This window comes from Carlito syrichta, unplaced genomic scaffold (assembly GCF_000164805.1).
Source record: "Carlito syrichta isolate Samal-C Ts95f unplaced genomic scaffold, Tarsius_syrichta-2.0.1 Scaffold308208, whole genome shotgun sequence".
NCBI lineage: Eukaryota > Metazoa > Chordata > Mammalia > Primates > Tarsiidae > Carlito > Carlito syrichta.
The window spans coordinates 232,717-248,905 of NW_007252304.1; positions in this window are offsets into that span (position 1 = coordinate 232,717).

The window sequence follows — 16,189 nt, forward strand, 5'->3', positions numbered from 1 at the left end:
GATCCAGTCCTCTTTTGATGGGCAGCACAGTTGGTTCCATGTTCTTGCTATGGTGAACAATGCTGTGATAAACCTATGTGTGCAGGTATTTTTTTAATAGAGTGATTTGAGTTCTTCTGGGTATATTCCCAATAGGGGGACTGCGGGGTCATATGAAAGGTCTATTTTTAGATCTTTTAGGAATCACCACACTGTTCTCCACAGAGGCTGCACTAGTTGACACTCCCACCAACAGTGTAGAAGTGTTCCCTTTTCATCGCATCCTCTCCAGCATCTGTTGTTTTGAGTTATTGTTGATGGCCATCCTGACTGGAGTTAGGTGGCATCTCAGTGTAGTTTTAATTAGCATTTCTTTGATGACTAGTGAGGTTGAGTGTTTTTTCAGGTATCTGTTGGCTGCTCATATGTCTTCTTTTGAGAAGCGTCCATTTATATCTTTTGCCCACTTTGTAATGGGGGGTGTTTGCTTTTTAATTTTTGGCACGTTTGAGTTCCTTGTAGATCCTAGATGTTAGGCCTTTGTCAGACACATAGTTGGCAAATATGTGTACCCATTCTGGGGTTTCTTTGGCTTTGCAGAAGCTTGTCAGTTTGATGAGGTCCCACTTGTCTATCCTCTCTCTCATGGCATGCGCGCTTGGAGTTTTGATCAGGAATTGGTTGCCAGTTCCAATTTCCATAAGGGTATCTCCTGCATTTTCTAAGGTTCTTACAGTTTGAGGTTTTATGATTAGGTATTTGATCTATTTACAGATGATTTTTGTGTATGGTGATAGGCAGGGATCTTGTTTTAATCTTCTGCATGTGGTCAGCCAGTTTTCCCAGCACAGTTGTAGGTTTTTAATGTAGATGAATTCATCTGGAGTGTAGTTCATGTAAAAGTATTTGTCAATGTATTAATTTTTCAAAAGAGAAAGACTGAAAGGTCAGTTTAATATTCAGCTTAACAGTTTCCGACAATCTAAAAGTTTTTTGACAAATGGTTCAGCTAAGGGTGGTGGTAAGTTTATTTTGCTTTTTCAAAGCAAACAACAATCCTTAACAGTTTCTCCACAAACTGATGAAGCTGGTAGGTTGTGTTGGTGCCTCACCAGCCACTGTGGCATCAAGTAGCAGCTCAGAGATAGCCTGTGTGATCTGTCTACTGCGGGAAAAGGCATCTGTAGAAAAATGAAAGCTTATTCAGCAGATGTTTGGGGATCACTACTGGGTGTTCCGCACTAGCGACAGGGCAGTGAAAAAGGCTGATGGAATCTGTTCTTCGGGATCTCATATTGTCACAGAAAAGGAGATTCTTAAGTAAGCAGCAGTATGTATTAAGCAATGACGGATGCTATGATGAACTCATAGGGGTGCTCTCAAGGACAGACGACAGGTTGTGGCAACTGTGGGGTGACTCTCTGAAGGCTTCATGAGTGATGGACAAATCTGGTAACCCATCACTGGGAGATTTACAGCTCTGTGTTCTCATGAGGGAATGGCCAGTACAAAGCCCTAAGGTGGGAATAGGTAGTGGAGAGCACAAACGAGGTGCTTATGAAGAAATAACAGTTGCTGGAGAGGGTGTGGCGAAAAGGGAACATTTCTACACTGTTGGTGGGAGTGCAAACTAGTGCAACCTCTGTGGAAAACAGTATGGTGATTCCTAAAAGCTCTAAGTATTGACCTCCCATATGACCCCGCAATCCCCCTCCTGGGAATTATCCTGAAGAACTCAAATCATTCTATAAAAAAGATACCTGCACATGTATGCTTATCACAGCATTGTTCACAATAGCAAGAACCTAGAAGCAACCATGCTGTCCATCAAAAGAGGGCTGGATTTTTAAAATGTGGTACAGATACACGATGGAATACTACGCAGCCATAAAAAAGAACAAAATCATGGATTTCGCAACAACTTGGATGGAACTAGAGTCTATAATACTGAGTGACCTCTCACAGAAACAAAGAACTGAGTATCACATGTTCTCACTCATATAGTGGACCTTGAACATCCAACGTAATACTATAAGAAAATGACTGACAATGGTGGGAACCTATGGTGGGGGAGGGGAAGGGAGATGGAATTAACGGTTGTAAATATCTGTCTGGGGACGGGGAGACACCTCTTATCAACAAGGGTGCCTGAACGAAGCATATTTGTATACCTAACCCTTAACCTAACCCTTAACCTAAACATATTTGTATACCTAACCCTTACCCCGCAATATTATTCCTTAAGAAAGAGGTGAATAACATCAGACCAAAGAAGCCCAGAGTAACAGTCCTGCTGAGCGGTATGGTGATCAGCATCAAATCCTAATGACATTGGGGTATTATGGAAAACTTCCTGCTTCCTGAGGTTTGTTTAATTCATATCACAATGATGGAAATACAGTAGAAAGACCTGAGCTTAAATATACATTTAAATATACATTTTCTTGCAGAATTCAACCTCTGTTACTGTCCTCTGTAGAAAGGTACCATCTCAGATGCTTTTGATCTGCATGGGCTGGAATTCTTGGATTCTGAGGGCAAACTGATTGCTACAGCTCAGTTATCTCTCACGGCAAGTGCAAATGCCAATGGCGAGTTCCCGAACAGTCGCTCTCAGGCTCATCTAGAAAAATGGGGAAAGGTTCCAAGACTTGGCACACAAAGCTTTGGTTCTCCAGGTGCTCCCGAAGGCAGAGTCAGAAGTGGGGTCTGCAAAGGCCATGCCCCCCCAACATTTCTCACCTTCATTCTTCTCTTCTCTTCTATTAGAATTTCATTCTGTGCGCTTCAGAATTTGTTCTGCCAATATTTTTGGTGGCCTTTTTGAAGTTTGTGCTTTAATTACCACAATCTTTATCCTTCAAGAATTTTCTGGTGATATCAATTCTCTGAAGAGCAATACGAACTCTTCACCTAAATTTCTCGTTGTTTTAAAGGTCTCTTCTCGCCACACTTTCACATCTTGGCCTGATCTTGGTCCCTTCCCTCCTCATGTCCTTCTTCTGGGTCTTCTCTGAATCTGTGTGAGGGTGCAACATCTCTGCCTGGCACTCCAAGGTAAAACTAAGCAACTTCTGCTGCAGTGCCGAGTAATACCAACGGATGAAATCGTTGTGTCATGCCATGAGCTTTTGAAACAGTGCCAATCATCCTGCATCAGGTTGAGTGACCGAGTGGGCATTTAGCATCAGCTCTACTCATGTTTGTGGTAGACTTGTCTCAGAAGATTAGCGGGGGGAAGAAAGATTTTCAGCGGGTGTATGCAACATGCTTCAGTTTATGGTTGTGACTGAAGGTCGCATGGCCTTTCTGAGCCCTTTGCTGGGGACAACTCATCAGGTCCACGTTTGCCATGCCCTCTGTAGTAGCCGCCTCGGCTTTCTACAGCGCTCACAGTCTTCTATGCTTCCAGTCAATCTACTGCTGCTCAAAACTGCTTCAGTGGGTCTTAGAGCTTTCAAGTTGGTCTCTGAGTCCTTTGTTCGAAGCCCAGGGGAACTTTGTTGACTCCTGTAAGATGCAAGTTAAGGTGTAATAGGTAAGAATCTCAGCTCACGAGCTTAGATAATGTGACTTCATTTTATAAAAGGTCTCCTAGTCCCCAGTTCAGAGCATCTATTGTTAAGTGAACAGAAAAAGTTAATTTCCGTTCTACCCAGGGTTGCCTGCCACCTTCAGATTTACGCAGTTCCAAGACAGGGGGGTTGTCTGGTCATCAGTGCACACAGTTTTTATCCCCAATATGCATAGCTTTAAGGCCCTGCAGCTGCCTTCACCTTTCTGTCCCTGAAACCTTCCTTTCTCTCTACCTCTTCTGGGGAAATTCTATTGAGAGTTTGCTCTCGATGTTGCTCTGTGTCTGAAAATTCCCTTAGGACTAAGCTTTTGTTTTTATTATTTTATTGTATTTTATTTTTGTGAGTCGGAGTCTCACTCTGTTACCCAGGCCGGAGGGTAGTGGCATGCTCACGGCCACTGCAGCCTCGGCCTGCTGGGCTCAAGCGATCCTTCCACCTCAGCCTTCCAAGTAGCTGGAACTATAGGCCTGTGTCACTATGCCCAGCTAATTTTTTGATTTATTGTAGAGATGAGGTCTCACCAAGTTGCCTAGGCTGGTCCTGAACCCATGGTCTCAGGTAATCCTCTCACCTTGGCCTCCCAAAGTGCTAGGATTATAGGCATGAACCACCCTGCCCGGCCCAGGACTAAGCTTTTAAATGACATATTTATTTGCTTTTTTGTTTGTTTTAAAAATAAGAAAGTTTGAAAGACTTAAAGGCTTCTCTGTTTCTCACTCTTCTCCACCTCTCTTCTGAGAGAAAGAACATTCAGACATCACCTTCTTGAATATAATAAAATTCAAGGAGAAAAGCCAGTTAATATAGCAAGACATTATATGGATACTATTATTGTAATATTAGCATATCATGTAATATTTTTTAAATGTTCAGCAATCCTTGCAAAATAAATGGGTACTTGGATAAACTCTATGTATATAGAAATTCTGGAGTGACCAGAATTTTTAATTTCTTCCATTGTATCTGCACTTTTATATACCTTGATATTAATTTTTTTTAAAGACAAACTAGAATTCTAGCTTTTTTTAAAGTTTCTTATAAAAATAAGTAACATGTTTCATTCTTGCATATTACGGATAAAACAATTTTGTCCGGTTTATGTTTTTGTTTATCTTTAGGCCAGAGGTTCTCAAACTTGAGCGTGCATGTATCACGCTTGCCAGAATCAAACCCTGGAAGGTTTGTTAAACCACAGATTTTCAGGCAGCAGCCCCAGAGTTTCTGAGTCAAGAGGTCTGGAGTGGGGTTTAAGAATCTGCACTTCTAACAAGTTTCCAGATGATGCTGGCCCAGAGACCATGCTTTGAGAACCACAGCACGATCGTCTAGTAGCCAGATACTGTCACTGTGAAGCCGTGTGGTTTGGAGGAATGAGTATGAATGGTAGAGTTGACATACCTGGTTTCAAATATAAGAAAAATTCCAAACGCCTGACCACGCGTGATCGTTGCAGTACAGAGGGAATCCACCTTCTTAGGCTCGTTGGCAAATCATAGCTACCGGCCAGCTGTCACAACTTTTTGAAATCTTCATAGCCCACTATATTAAAAGAACTTGCAATAAAGAAGAGATGATAATAATGATGATACAAATGTTTCATACTTGTGTAGAATTTATACCCTGAAAAATACCATGGGCAGAGGAGCACAGGACAATTACGGAATTTGGTTCCTGTATCTGTGCTTGAAGTTGTACTCTGCTATTTTTTACACAATGAAGTGACTTTAAATAAGGCATCTGATGATATTATTATCTTCAGTGATATCATTTTTACATGCAAAATGGAAAAAAAGCAATGCCAGCTTTGTACTTTGCCTAATACAAAATACAATGTCATTTCTTTTCAAAGCTCATGTTTTTCTGTTTTTTAAGGGTAGTCATTTGGAAATGGACCGAAAGTTACTCTAAATTGTTGGGGAGTAATGTCAATCTCAATTAATTCTTCAAGGCAACTAAACTAACTTGGTAGAAAAAAATCAAAAGCAAACTCTTTTTGGCAAGGAAATCGTAGGAAAGGTTAAAGAATAATGCTGTCTGGCAGAAAGTAGATGTTGTCTGGCATAAGCAAGTGGTGATTGCTATAGTAGCAGTGACCGAAGTTGCAGCAACAGTCGTGAATAAAAGACTAAGGTGCTTAACCACATGGTTTAGGGTGAAGAATGTAGTTTCACCATCTTGGCTCCAAGAGAAGCATAGAACTATAAAGCAAAGAAAATTAACCCCAGAAGTGGCATTTTGATTTGTCAGTGAACATCATACAGGGAAGGCATGCTTCTTAAGGGAAAGAGCCAATGGAGACCCTAGAAAAACGTGGCAGAGACTGGATATATTCCAAGGAACTCGAAGGCCTTGATGCCTTTTCTGGCATCAGTATAAGGCCCATCATTTAAGGCCCATCATTTCATGATATTCCCTCAAATTACTCTGGGGCTCTCTGTTCTTCCTCTTCATGTGGCTTCAGACTCTGGTCTCCGTCTCACCCACTCTCTCAAATTAAAGCTTTGTATTTCTTGTCACTGACAGCTACCTTTATCTAGGATTCAGAAGCACATTTTGTTCACCCTACATCCCTAATTCCTACCTGTCTGGGTGAGAGCCTGGCATCTGACTTCTCATTTTTAGGAGGAAAGGTTTGGTGCAAAATGAAAAAACAGACCAGGAAAATACAAGGTAGCCCTGTCGTTGAGGTATAGACATTTTTCTCAGCAACAGAAAGCTAAACTGAAGAAATTTATTGAATATGTGGAATAAGAAGGTCTGTTTTCATTGCCTTTAAGGAATTCTGTTTCTAGCCCTTGTTTTTAAGAGTAAAAGCCAGATGAAATAGGGAGAAACAACCAAGACCAGAGGTTTCAGCTTGGACCGGAATGGAGCACTATGACAAAGATGAATATGATGATAAGTGTTTTTCTTGTGTTGTAGACTCCAAGTCCTGAGAAGCTTGGAATTGAAAGTGATCTTGGAAGTCACCAATCGAGATTCAGTCTTTGTGGAAAAATCTCCTCGGAAACACCCCCACAAAAAATCACTGAGGTTTTCCCCACACCTGGCAATAAGTTGGCGTGTTCCAGTTGGGATCGTTCTTATTGTCAGAAACATCTTTCCTCATGGTTATGCATCGTTCCTCCCTCTTACCTTTATCTGTTGCCTTAGTTGCGCCTTCTGACATGAAACAGAATATAGGAGGAAAAAATTCTTACAGGTCTGATAACCAATTTTCCTAAAAATTTTTCCAAAGGAAAATGAGCCGCCCCATAATGAAAGCTATATTTCAGCCGGGCTCGGTGGCTCAGCCTGTCATCCCAGCACTTTGGGAGGCCGAAGTGAGTGGATTGCCTGAGCCCACGAGTTCAAGAGCCGCCTGGGCAACTTGGCGAGACCTCGTCTCTACAATACATCAAAAATTAACCTGATGTGGTAGTGCGCGTCTGTAGTTCTGGCTACTTGGAAGGCTGAGGCAGAAGGATCACTGTAGCCCAGCAGGTCGAGGCTGTGGTGGCCGGGAGCGTACCACTGCACTCCGGTCTGGGTGGCAGAGTGAGACTCCAACTCAAAAAAAAAAAAAAGAAAATTACATTTCATTACATTTGATTTTTTTATGATTACTTTTCCCCCCAGGGAAAAGAGTATATTTCTCCTTCACTTCAATCTCCATGAGGATTTTTACATTCCCTGTTGCATCTCCATCTTCCATTCCTTCTCAATTCCTGAAGCTCTGACGTTGTCTGGGACTCCTGGTCCACCACCTGCCATATGCTCTGAAGCCTGAACCCATTGATCTTTCTATTCTAAACCAAAACCTGGTGTACCTCTAAAAGCACTGCATCCCTTTGAGTATGATGGCCGTTTACTCTCCCAGGCCCACCTAGGTAAGATAGGTGTCACCCTTGCTCCCCGTTGCAGCTTCCAGATGACCCTGCTATCCCCACTATGTGGCCACAGTCCTGCATTCTTTCCTAGGGACAGTCATTTGGAGATTCCTCAACCATTCCCCCTTCTTTCTCTGAGCTCTGGGCTCACATTCTGGATACCTGCTGGATGATTTCAATACCAGTGAACCTATGTCATAGATGATTCCTTTAAAAACCCTAGCATTTCAATGACTTCTATTCCAGGTATTCACTCTCATGAGTTTGCCCCTAGCCAAGAACCAGAGTGCCTCCTATCTGACTTTCAAGGATCCTTTCTGAACACACCACCTGCCCTCTTTCAAATAAGCCCCTCTAATATTCCAACTCCAATATCCTTTGACCAGAGTAGAACCTAGAATTCACAAATATCCGTTTATATTTCATAATCAAACTTTCAAATCACGTCCAAGCATACCACCCCAGCTCTATCCCTCTCATACTTTGTCTTACTCTTTTGGCAAAACCCACATATCGGTTAAATCCAATTTTCGCCTTGGCATCTGCACCAATGTGGCTGAATGTGCTTGGGGGGGAAATTCAATCAGGCTGACTGATCTCATTTTAAAACCAGCCCCACTTCCACTTGGCCAGCACGCTGCATTTCCCTTGTTTACTTATGTTTCTACTCTTTTAAATGACTATTTTATATCCTTTCTTTCTTTTTTTTTAAACGGACAAAATTCAGTCTCCACAGAGACTGTCAAAAATTACCAATGCCGACTATATTTCAAGTCGTCGTGGCGGGGTATTGGGAAAAGTTTTCAATGAACAATAATCACTCCTTGGGTAAACCTCATTGGCTACGACACTGCCACTGCGCAAAGCTTGTATCTTTTCTTGTCTTCTCAAACCTCTAACACCTCCACCTGCATCCTCACTCTTAGTAGATGAACTTTTGCTAGGGAAATTGCTGCCCTCAGCAAGTTCCCGTCTACCCACCTACTAGGAACTGTGGCGCACACTTGACTTTCCTGCCAGAACTGTCAGTGCTCTTGTCAAAGGTCACCCCTCCAGGAAAAGAAACTGCAACTGTTACTTCAACATGCTATGTCCAGTAGTCAAGCCTCGGCCTTTGCTTTAATTCACTTATCAGCAGGATTTGATAGGGCGAATGGGAGCATCCTTAAAACTACATCATCATCCTTGACTTCTGGAAATGCTTTTTTTTTCCATCTCATATTCAATCTTGCAACTGTGAACACAATCGCTATGCTGCCAATGCCCATATTTATATCTCCACCTTTCCCTGATATCTACACTTGTCTATCCAACCTTTCTCAGCATCTCCATCTCAATGTCTAATCGTCACCTGAGTCATGACATGTCATCCGTGAGCTCCGTATCTTCACTTTGATGAGTTTCGCTCCCCGTTGACGATCACTCTGCCAGTCCTATTGTCAAGCCAAAAACTTTGGAGTCGTCTTTGACTGTTCTCTTTCTCTCTCATTCCATATCCGATCCAATACCAAATCATCGTTTCTAACCAAAATATATCCAGAATGGGTTGGCTTCTCTCGATCTCAATCACCAATGCCCTGATCCAAGCTATAATCACCTCTTGCCTAGGTTATAGCTTCTTACCTGTCCTCCCTGCTTCCACTCTTTCTTTCTTTTTTTTTTATTTTAACGATGTGGGGTACAATTCAAGATTAGGTATACAACTGATCATCACACAGGTAAAGTCACTCTTGTTTTCTTATGCACTCCTCACTGACCAGTAGCAACAATATTTATCTAAAACTACTCATCAAATATGCTATTCTCCTGCCCAAGCCCCTCCATTTCCTTGAGTGTAAAAACGAATTCCTTACAACAAGGATCTTACACCATACCTCCTCTCCACCCAGAGATGCTGGCACATTGCTTGCTCCAGGTGTCTTCATTTGCTGATCCCCTGTTTAGGTAGCAGAGGATGTAGGAGCTTCATGACCCACCCCAGAGGCACTGCAGCTTTGGAGGACAGTTCTGGTACTGCCAGGGAGATTTGGAGCTCAAGTACCTGAGTTTCTCTGCCCAAGGGCTGTTTTCTGGCCATGGGATTGTGTTCACCCCACACAGAGCATACAAGAAGTGCCGGGGAGGTTAGTACCTACCCAACTTCCTTCCTGTTGAATTTATCCTCAGTGTGTCTCCCACAATCCCTCAGTGGTCCCCAGTGGCTTAAAGCCCAGTGGCCCAAAGTGGTGAGCCATCTATTAGCTTACACTTAAGTTTTATTAAGTTGCATGATTAGAATTTTTAATGTCAAGTTAACCTTTTCTTAGCAAAATTAATTAGCCCAATTTTGGTAAGAAAAGGTTGACTTAACATAAAAAATATTTTATATTTTACTTGTGAACATAGACACAAATCCTAAACAAAATATTTTTATATTCATTTAACAATGTACCAAAAATGGATGATCTTTTTGGTACATTGTAAGATGAATATAAAAATATTTTGTCTAGGATTTGTGTCTATGTTAAACAGCTGGTTTAAGAAGTTAAAAAAACAAGCTGAGTATGGTGGTTCACCCCTGTAATCTCAGCACTGGGGGAGGCTGAGACAGGAGAACTTCTTGAGCCTGTATTTTCTTCTTTTTTATGTAAGGTGTACATACATTTAATGCCATACGTTATTTCTAAATAGACAACATTTTCTATATACCATGAGTTTTAATACCTAATATTTTTGTTATCTTTCTGTAAGAGTGTTTTGTAATTACCATGAGCTTTATGCGTTATAAATAACTTTTAAATTTCAGTTTCTTAACGTATGATTTTCTTTTAAGTTACTTTTTGCTATTGATTTCTAACTTAATTACCTTTTGCTTACAGAACATGATCTCTATGATAGTTCTTATTTGAAATTTATTTTTGGCATATTGTTATTTTCATAATACTTTGCATCTTTTTAAAGAACACTGGGTTCTGTAAATGTCATTAACTCAAGTTTGTGGGTTGTCATCTGCTGCCTTACCGACTTTTGTCTGATTTATTAATCAGCTACTGAGGGGTTAGTTTAAACTATCATATTATGATAGATTCGTCCATTTTTATTAGCCTTCTCTTATTTTTGCTTCACATGCTTTGAGGCTTAAAACTCCAGAATTGTTATATGTTCCTGAAATTTTTATCATTATATAAGAATTTAAATAAGGGCATTACTAATAAAGTCATTTAATAATGAGTTTCTTTAGAATTACTTTTGCCAGATTTAATGCAGTTTCTTTTAATGTGTATTTGCTTGATAGAACATTTTACAACTTTTAACTTTCTATGTTCTATTCTTAAAGTTTAGGTATTTATCATATACACATAAACCTATAAACGTCCACCTATCATTCATAATATAAATATATAACATATATGAGAGGGACCTCCCAAAACAGAATTTACTTATAAAAAATTGTGTCTTACATGCTACATTTCAGTCATCTTCAAAGTACTCTCCGTTTGATGCAATACACCTATCAAGATGCTTTTGCCACTGCTCACAATGGCTTTTGAACTCATCAGTTCTGAAGCCTTTTAGTGGTTCTGCCCTTCTGGTTTTTTTTTTTTTTTTTTTTTCTCTACCTCTTCCACGTTGGCAAAATGTTTTCCTTTGAGGACTTTTTTCATCCAGGGAAACAAAATAAATCACTTGGGGCAAGACTGTGTGAATAGGGAGGGTAAAAAATTGCTGAACACTCAGTGCAGTGTGGGCAGGGATACTTATCAACCATCCATCATGAAATGGGCAAATGTGTTGAAAGAATTTTTAAAAATTCACCGAAGTCATACATAGCCTCTCACAACAACACTAGCTGGCACTGATGCTGATGGGTTCCCAGAACACTACCTAGCCGGGAAGCATGTACTAAAGGGGCCCACCCCCCAAAAGCTACTTTGAGTTTTTTTTTTTTAATCCCACTCATACCTATATAGATGTTGATGTGTACATAGATTCTAATAATTTAGAAAACCATATAGTTGTACTTTTAAGCAATCGATCTGCCCTGAAAATGTTTATCTTAAAACTGGAGAGTGAGCCGGGCTCGGTGGCTCAGCCTGTAATCCCGTGCCTTTGGGAGGCTGAGGTGAGTGGATTGCCTGAGCCCGCGGGTTCGAGACCCTCCTGGGCAACGAGACCTCATCTCTGAAATAAATCAAAAAATCAGCCGGGCGTGGTAGCGCATGCCTGTAATTCCGGCTACTCGGAAGGCTGAGGCGGAAGGGTCGCCGGAGCCCAGCAAGTAGAGGCTGCAGTGGCCGGGAGCGGCCACTGCACTCCAGTCTGGGCGACAGAGGGAGACTCCGACTCAAAAAAAAAAAAAAAAAACCAAAAAAACTGGAGAGTGTGCGCAAATTTGTTGGTTTTGATACATTTCTATTTGCTTTTGCCATTTTCTCTGGTGATTTCTCTTTGCTTTGCTCTTTGTTTATTTTCTTCTTATTTTAAACCAATAAATTTGGCTTCTTCAATCAATACTTTGATCTCTTCGTGGTAATCCTAGAAATTTTCACGTATATATTTTATTTATTAAGTCTTACTAAGTACACTCTTTAGGCAGCTCTTTATAGGAGGAATTATTTTTAGTACAATCTTTAAATCTGTGTTTGTCGGAAAAGGTTCTCTTCCCACCATTTTGGGACACAGAATTGCTCACTATACACATCTAACTTGTTGGTTCTTTCATGTTAGTTGGTCTTAGCCTTTGGTACACTAGCCCACCAACACCTGGCTTCCTTTTTTGTTGTGGAGAAGCTCCTGCCGGTTTACTACATTTTTTTTCAAGTAATCTCTGAATTTTTTAAAAATTTATTAAATATTCTGCATTTTTGCTATCCTGCATGGGTATAGATTTTGTTTTGTTTATTCGGATTAGAACTCATTGTGATTCACAAACGTAAGAACATTTTTATCCAGGTTTCTCTTTGATCATTTCAATTCCCCAAGTCTTCCTAATATTTCTTTCTGAGATTTCTATTAGATGAATTCAGGCTTTCTCATCTTATCTTGCCTATCTTTAATCACATTCATTTTTATCTCTTTATCTCTTTGTGCTATAGGTTGAAAATTTCTTCAGATATGTCGCCTAGTTTTTCAAATGTCTCTGATTTGTTGTTTTGTTCACCTATAAGTGTTCTTATGTCATTTGTCATATTTTTCATCCTAGATCTTATACTTAATAATTCTTTATCAACCTGCCTGGTCACTTTTGATGGCTTTCTCTTCATAATCATAGATTAGATAATATTCATTTATTGCTTTAACTATGTTAAACATTTTATAACTGTTATTTCTGTACTTTGCAACCGTTTGGGGTCTGATATGGCTCTTTTTCTGGCTTATTTTTTTCTCATTCATTTTTTAATTACTTTAAAAAATATATCCTTATGGTTTTATTATTGTCTCTTAAAAGATTATGTATTCTTATACATTGGAGCCTTTCTTGTGAGGATTCTTTGCAGATTAATTGAAAACCTGTGTTCCTTCAGGAAAATTTGTATTTGCTTCCACCAGGAGGCAACCCAGACCACTTGAAAACTAAATTTGTAACTTGGCTTTCTGGGGGAGGGGGCCACAACAGTAGGTAAGTTCTCATGGGAAACCCGTGTGAACATTTAAAGGTGGGATTTTTCACTCTGTCAGGTCCAAAGCACGCTGGATTTCTTTCAGTTACTCTTTGTGGGGCAAGGTATTTTTCTTCTGTGGGTTTAGGCCTCCCAATAGGTGGGGTGCAGTATCTCCAAACCTCCTTACCAAATTGCCTAACCTTGGGCCTTCTCTGCATTCTCTTTGCATAGCAAACATAAACATGTGCTCCAGGAAACCAAGGATTGGGAGCTGCCCTTCCAATGTCTGTCAGCATTCTGTCTTGCTCACTAATACACACACACACACACACACACACACACACACACACACACACACACACATTGTATTTAATAATTTTGCCTAAGTTTTAAAATATTCTGGGTATTTATTTATTTTGCATGGGAAGATTTTTTTCAATTATTTTTTACACCATTGACTCTACACATTGCCAGCAAATGGAATCTACATAACGTCTATTACTCGCATGGAAAAAAAAAACTCTTTCTCAGAATTTATGATGCCAGGGAACAATCATTGTGCTCATTCCTGGCTTGAAATCAGTAAGATATTGTCAACTTTTAGATTAAAATCCATAGCATCCAGCTCAAGATAAGCAATTCAAAATTTGTAGCTTGTGCAGTCATTAGTAGGTGTGATGTTATTGTCAGCTAGAAAGTTCTGTCTAATGAGATTTATTTTAGCTTTATAAAGTAATTAATCTTGTAATATTTTGTGCATTTACATAATATTGTACAAAACCCAATGATGTGTCATGTTCACATCAGATACTCGTTTTTCTATTTTATAGTTGGTATCAATAATGGAATTGCAGAAGGGTGGTGGCTCAAGTCTGTAATCCCAGCACTTTAAGAGGCCAAGGAAAGATGATTGCCTGAAGCCAGGAGTTCGACATCAGCCTGAGCAGCATGGCAAGATCTCACCTCTACAATTAAAAAAAAAATTAACTAAGGCTTAGTGGCACATGCCTATGGTTTCAACTACTTGAAAGGCTGAGGCAAAAGGATTGCCTGAGCCCATCAGGTCAAGGCTGTGGTAGCCATGGTCATGTCGATGAACTCCAGCCTGGGTGACAGAGTGAGATTCCAAGTCAAAATAACAACAATAATGATGATGATGATATAATAATAATAACGATAATAATAATGATGATGGAATTGCTATTAGTTCTGTGTGATTGTTCTGGTAACACAGAAAAACAAAAGATTACAAGATTAAAATGGTCTCAAGTGATCACTTTTTCTTCTTGCAAAAATATACACATCTCAGCAACAATACCTAGAAAACCTAAGAACTCTTAAATAATCTTTGAGTTTAAAGACGACATACAACTTGGCGAGACCTCATCTCTACAATAAATAAAAAATTAGCCAGGCGTGGTGGCGCACGCCTGTAGTTCCAGCTACTTGGAAGGCTGAGGCGGAAGGATCTCCAGAGCCCAGCAGGTCGAGGCTGTGGTGGCCGGGAGCGGCCACTGCACTCCAGTCTGGGTGACAGAGTGAGACTCCAACTCAAAATAAAAAAAAAAAAAGATGACATAAGTGCTTCTATTACTTTATAATATAAATATTGCTTATGGTGAGTGAAGTATCTATTAATTTTTTGTTCTGCTCTTAAAATTCCCACTTGCTAGTATTGTACTTGATAAGTAAGTACAATATTTTATATGTTTGATATGTTTTTAAAAGCATTTTAAATATTATTTCAAATCCTCCTTGGGATAAGGTGCAACATAGATAATTAATACCTCAAATATAGATGACATGATATTTAATACATTTCTTCTGCAATCTAAGAACATTCGTGCTGTGAGAAATACTTTCCTTGGTTTGCAATCTTAACACTGCAGTGAAGGAAAGTGGAAGGAACTACATTCTGCTATTATGGGTATTATTTTATTTTAGGATAAACAAAAGATCATAATTCCCATGGTGTCAGGGACTTGAAGCAGGAGAGGACTTGAGAGGGCTTGGTACATCACCAAGGACGAGCAGGAATGACATTTGATGAGTGTCTTCCCCCTTTGTGATAGCCGGAAAGCTTTTAGCTGCTCTCTGAGGCATTACTCACACCTACCCTTCCTCTCTCTCTGTGCCCTCCACTCCCCTTCAGATAATCTCTACCTCAAAGACCTCAAAGACTGCCGAAACGTCGTAAGATTGTATAGCTTTGAACCTAATGTGGGTAAGCAATTCTTTGTTTTCCAGCCTCGAAACAGGTTACTTAATTCTCCGTAGAGTTAAAGGTCTGGATTTGGTTTTGTGATTGAGCCTATCAGCTATGGTGGCATCTAAGGTGCATGATCTGAGAGGGAACAGGAGGAGGGGACTGAGGCCTCCACTGGGGCAAAGTGTCAGCCGCTTACCTTCACAAAGATGGTCCTGGAATGTCCAGCATAATTAGCCTGAAAGAACTGGAAAACTAACTTTCCTTTTTCAGTTTTGTAGAGGTCATCTTGTGTGTGTTGTGGGTTGTGTGTGTGGCGAATGTGTGTATGTGTGGGGTGTGTGGTAGGTATGTGGCATGTGTGGCATGTGTTTGGTGTGGTATGTGTACATGTGATATGTGGTAAGTGTGTGTGCGTCATGGTATAGGTGTGTTGTGTGTGCTGTGTTCATGTGTGGTGTATATATGTGCAGTGTGTGGTATGTAGGGTGTGTGTCTGTGTGGTATGTCAGTGCGATGTGTGGTGTGTGGTGTGCATGTGTGACATGTGCGTGATGTATGATATGTGGTGTGTGTCATGTGGGGGGGATGTGGTGATAGGGGGTGGTGTGTTTTCCTGGAATCGTGGATTTATAGATAAGTGCTTCTCATTTGTTTCTTGCTGCTTGCTGTCCTGTGGGCTCTGACCTTCTAAATTTAGGGGGTTTCTAGTTTTGTCCTTTTGTCTGACTTATGTGGTCGTGGTCTGGGTGTGAGAAGCACTCCTTCATGATGCTATGAAGAATTTCATGTTTGTAACTGTGTGCATATTTATCCATGAACAGAGTTCACAGCCTTTATCGGTTTCCAAAGATGGTTTGCAATGCCCTCCCCCTAAAAAATATTAAATGATTTATTGTAATGGCCTCATTTTACAGATGTCTGCTTAGTTTCTAGAAATTATAGCGCATTTTCTATAACTCCTCCAACTTTTTA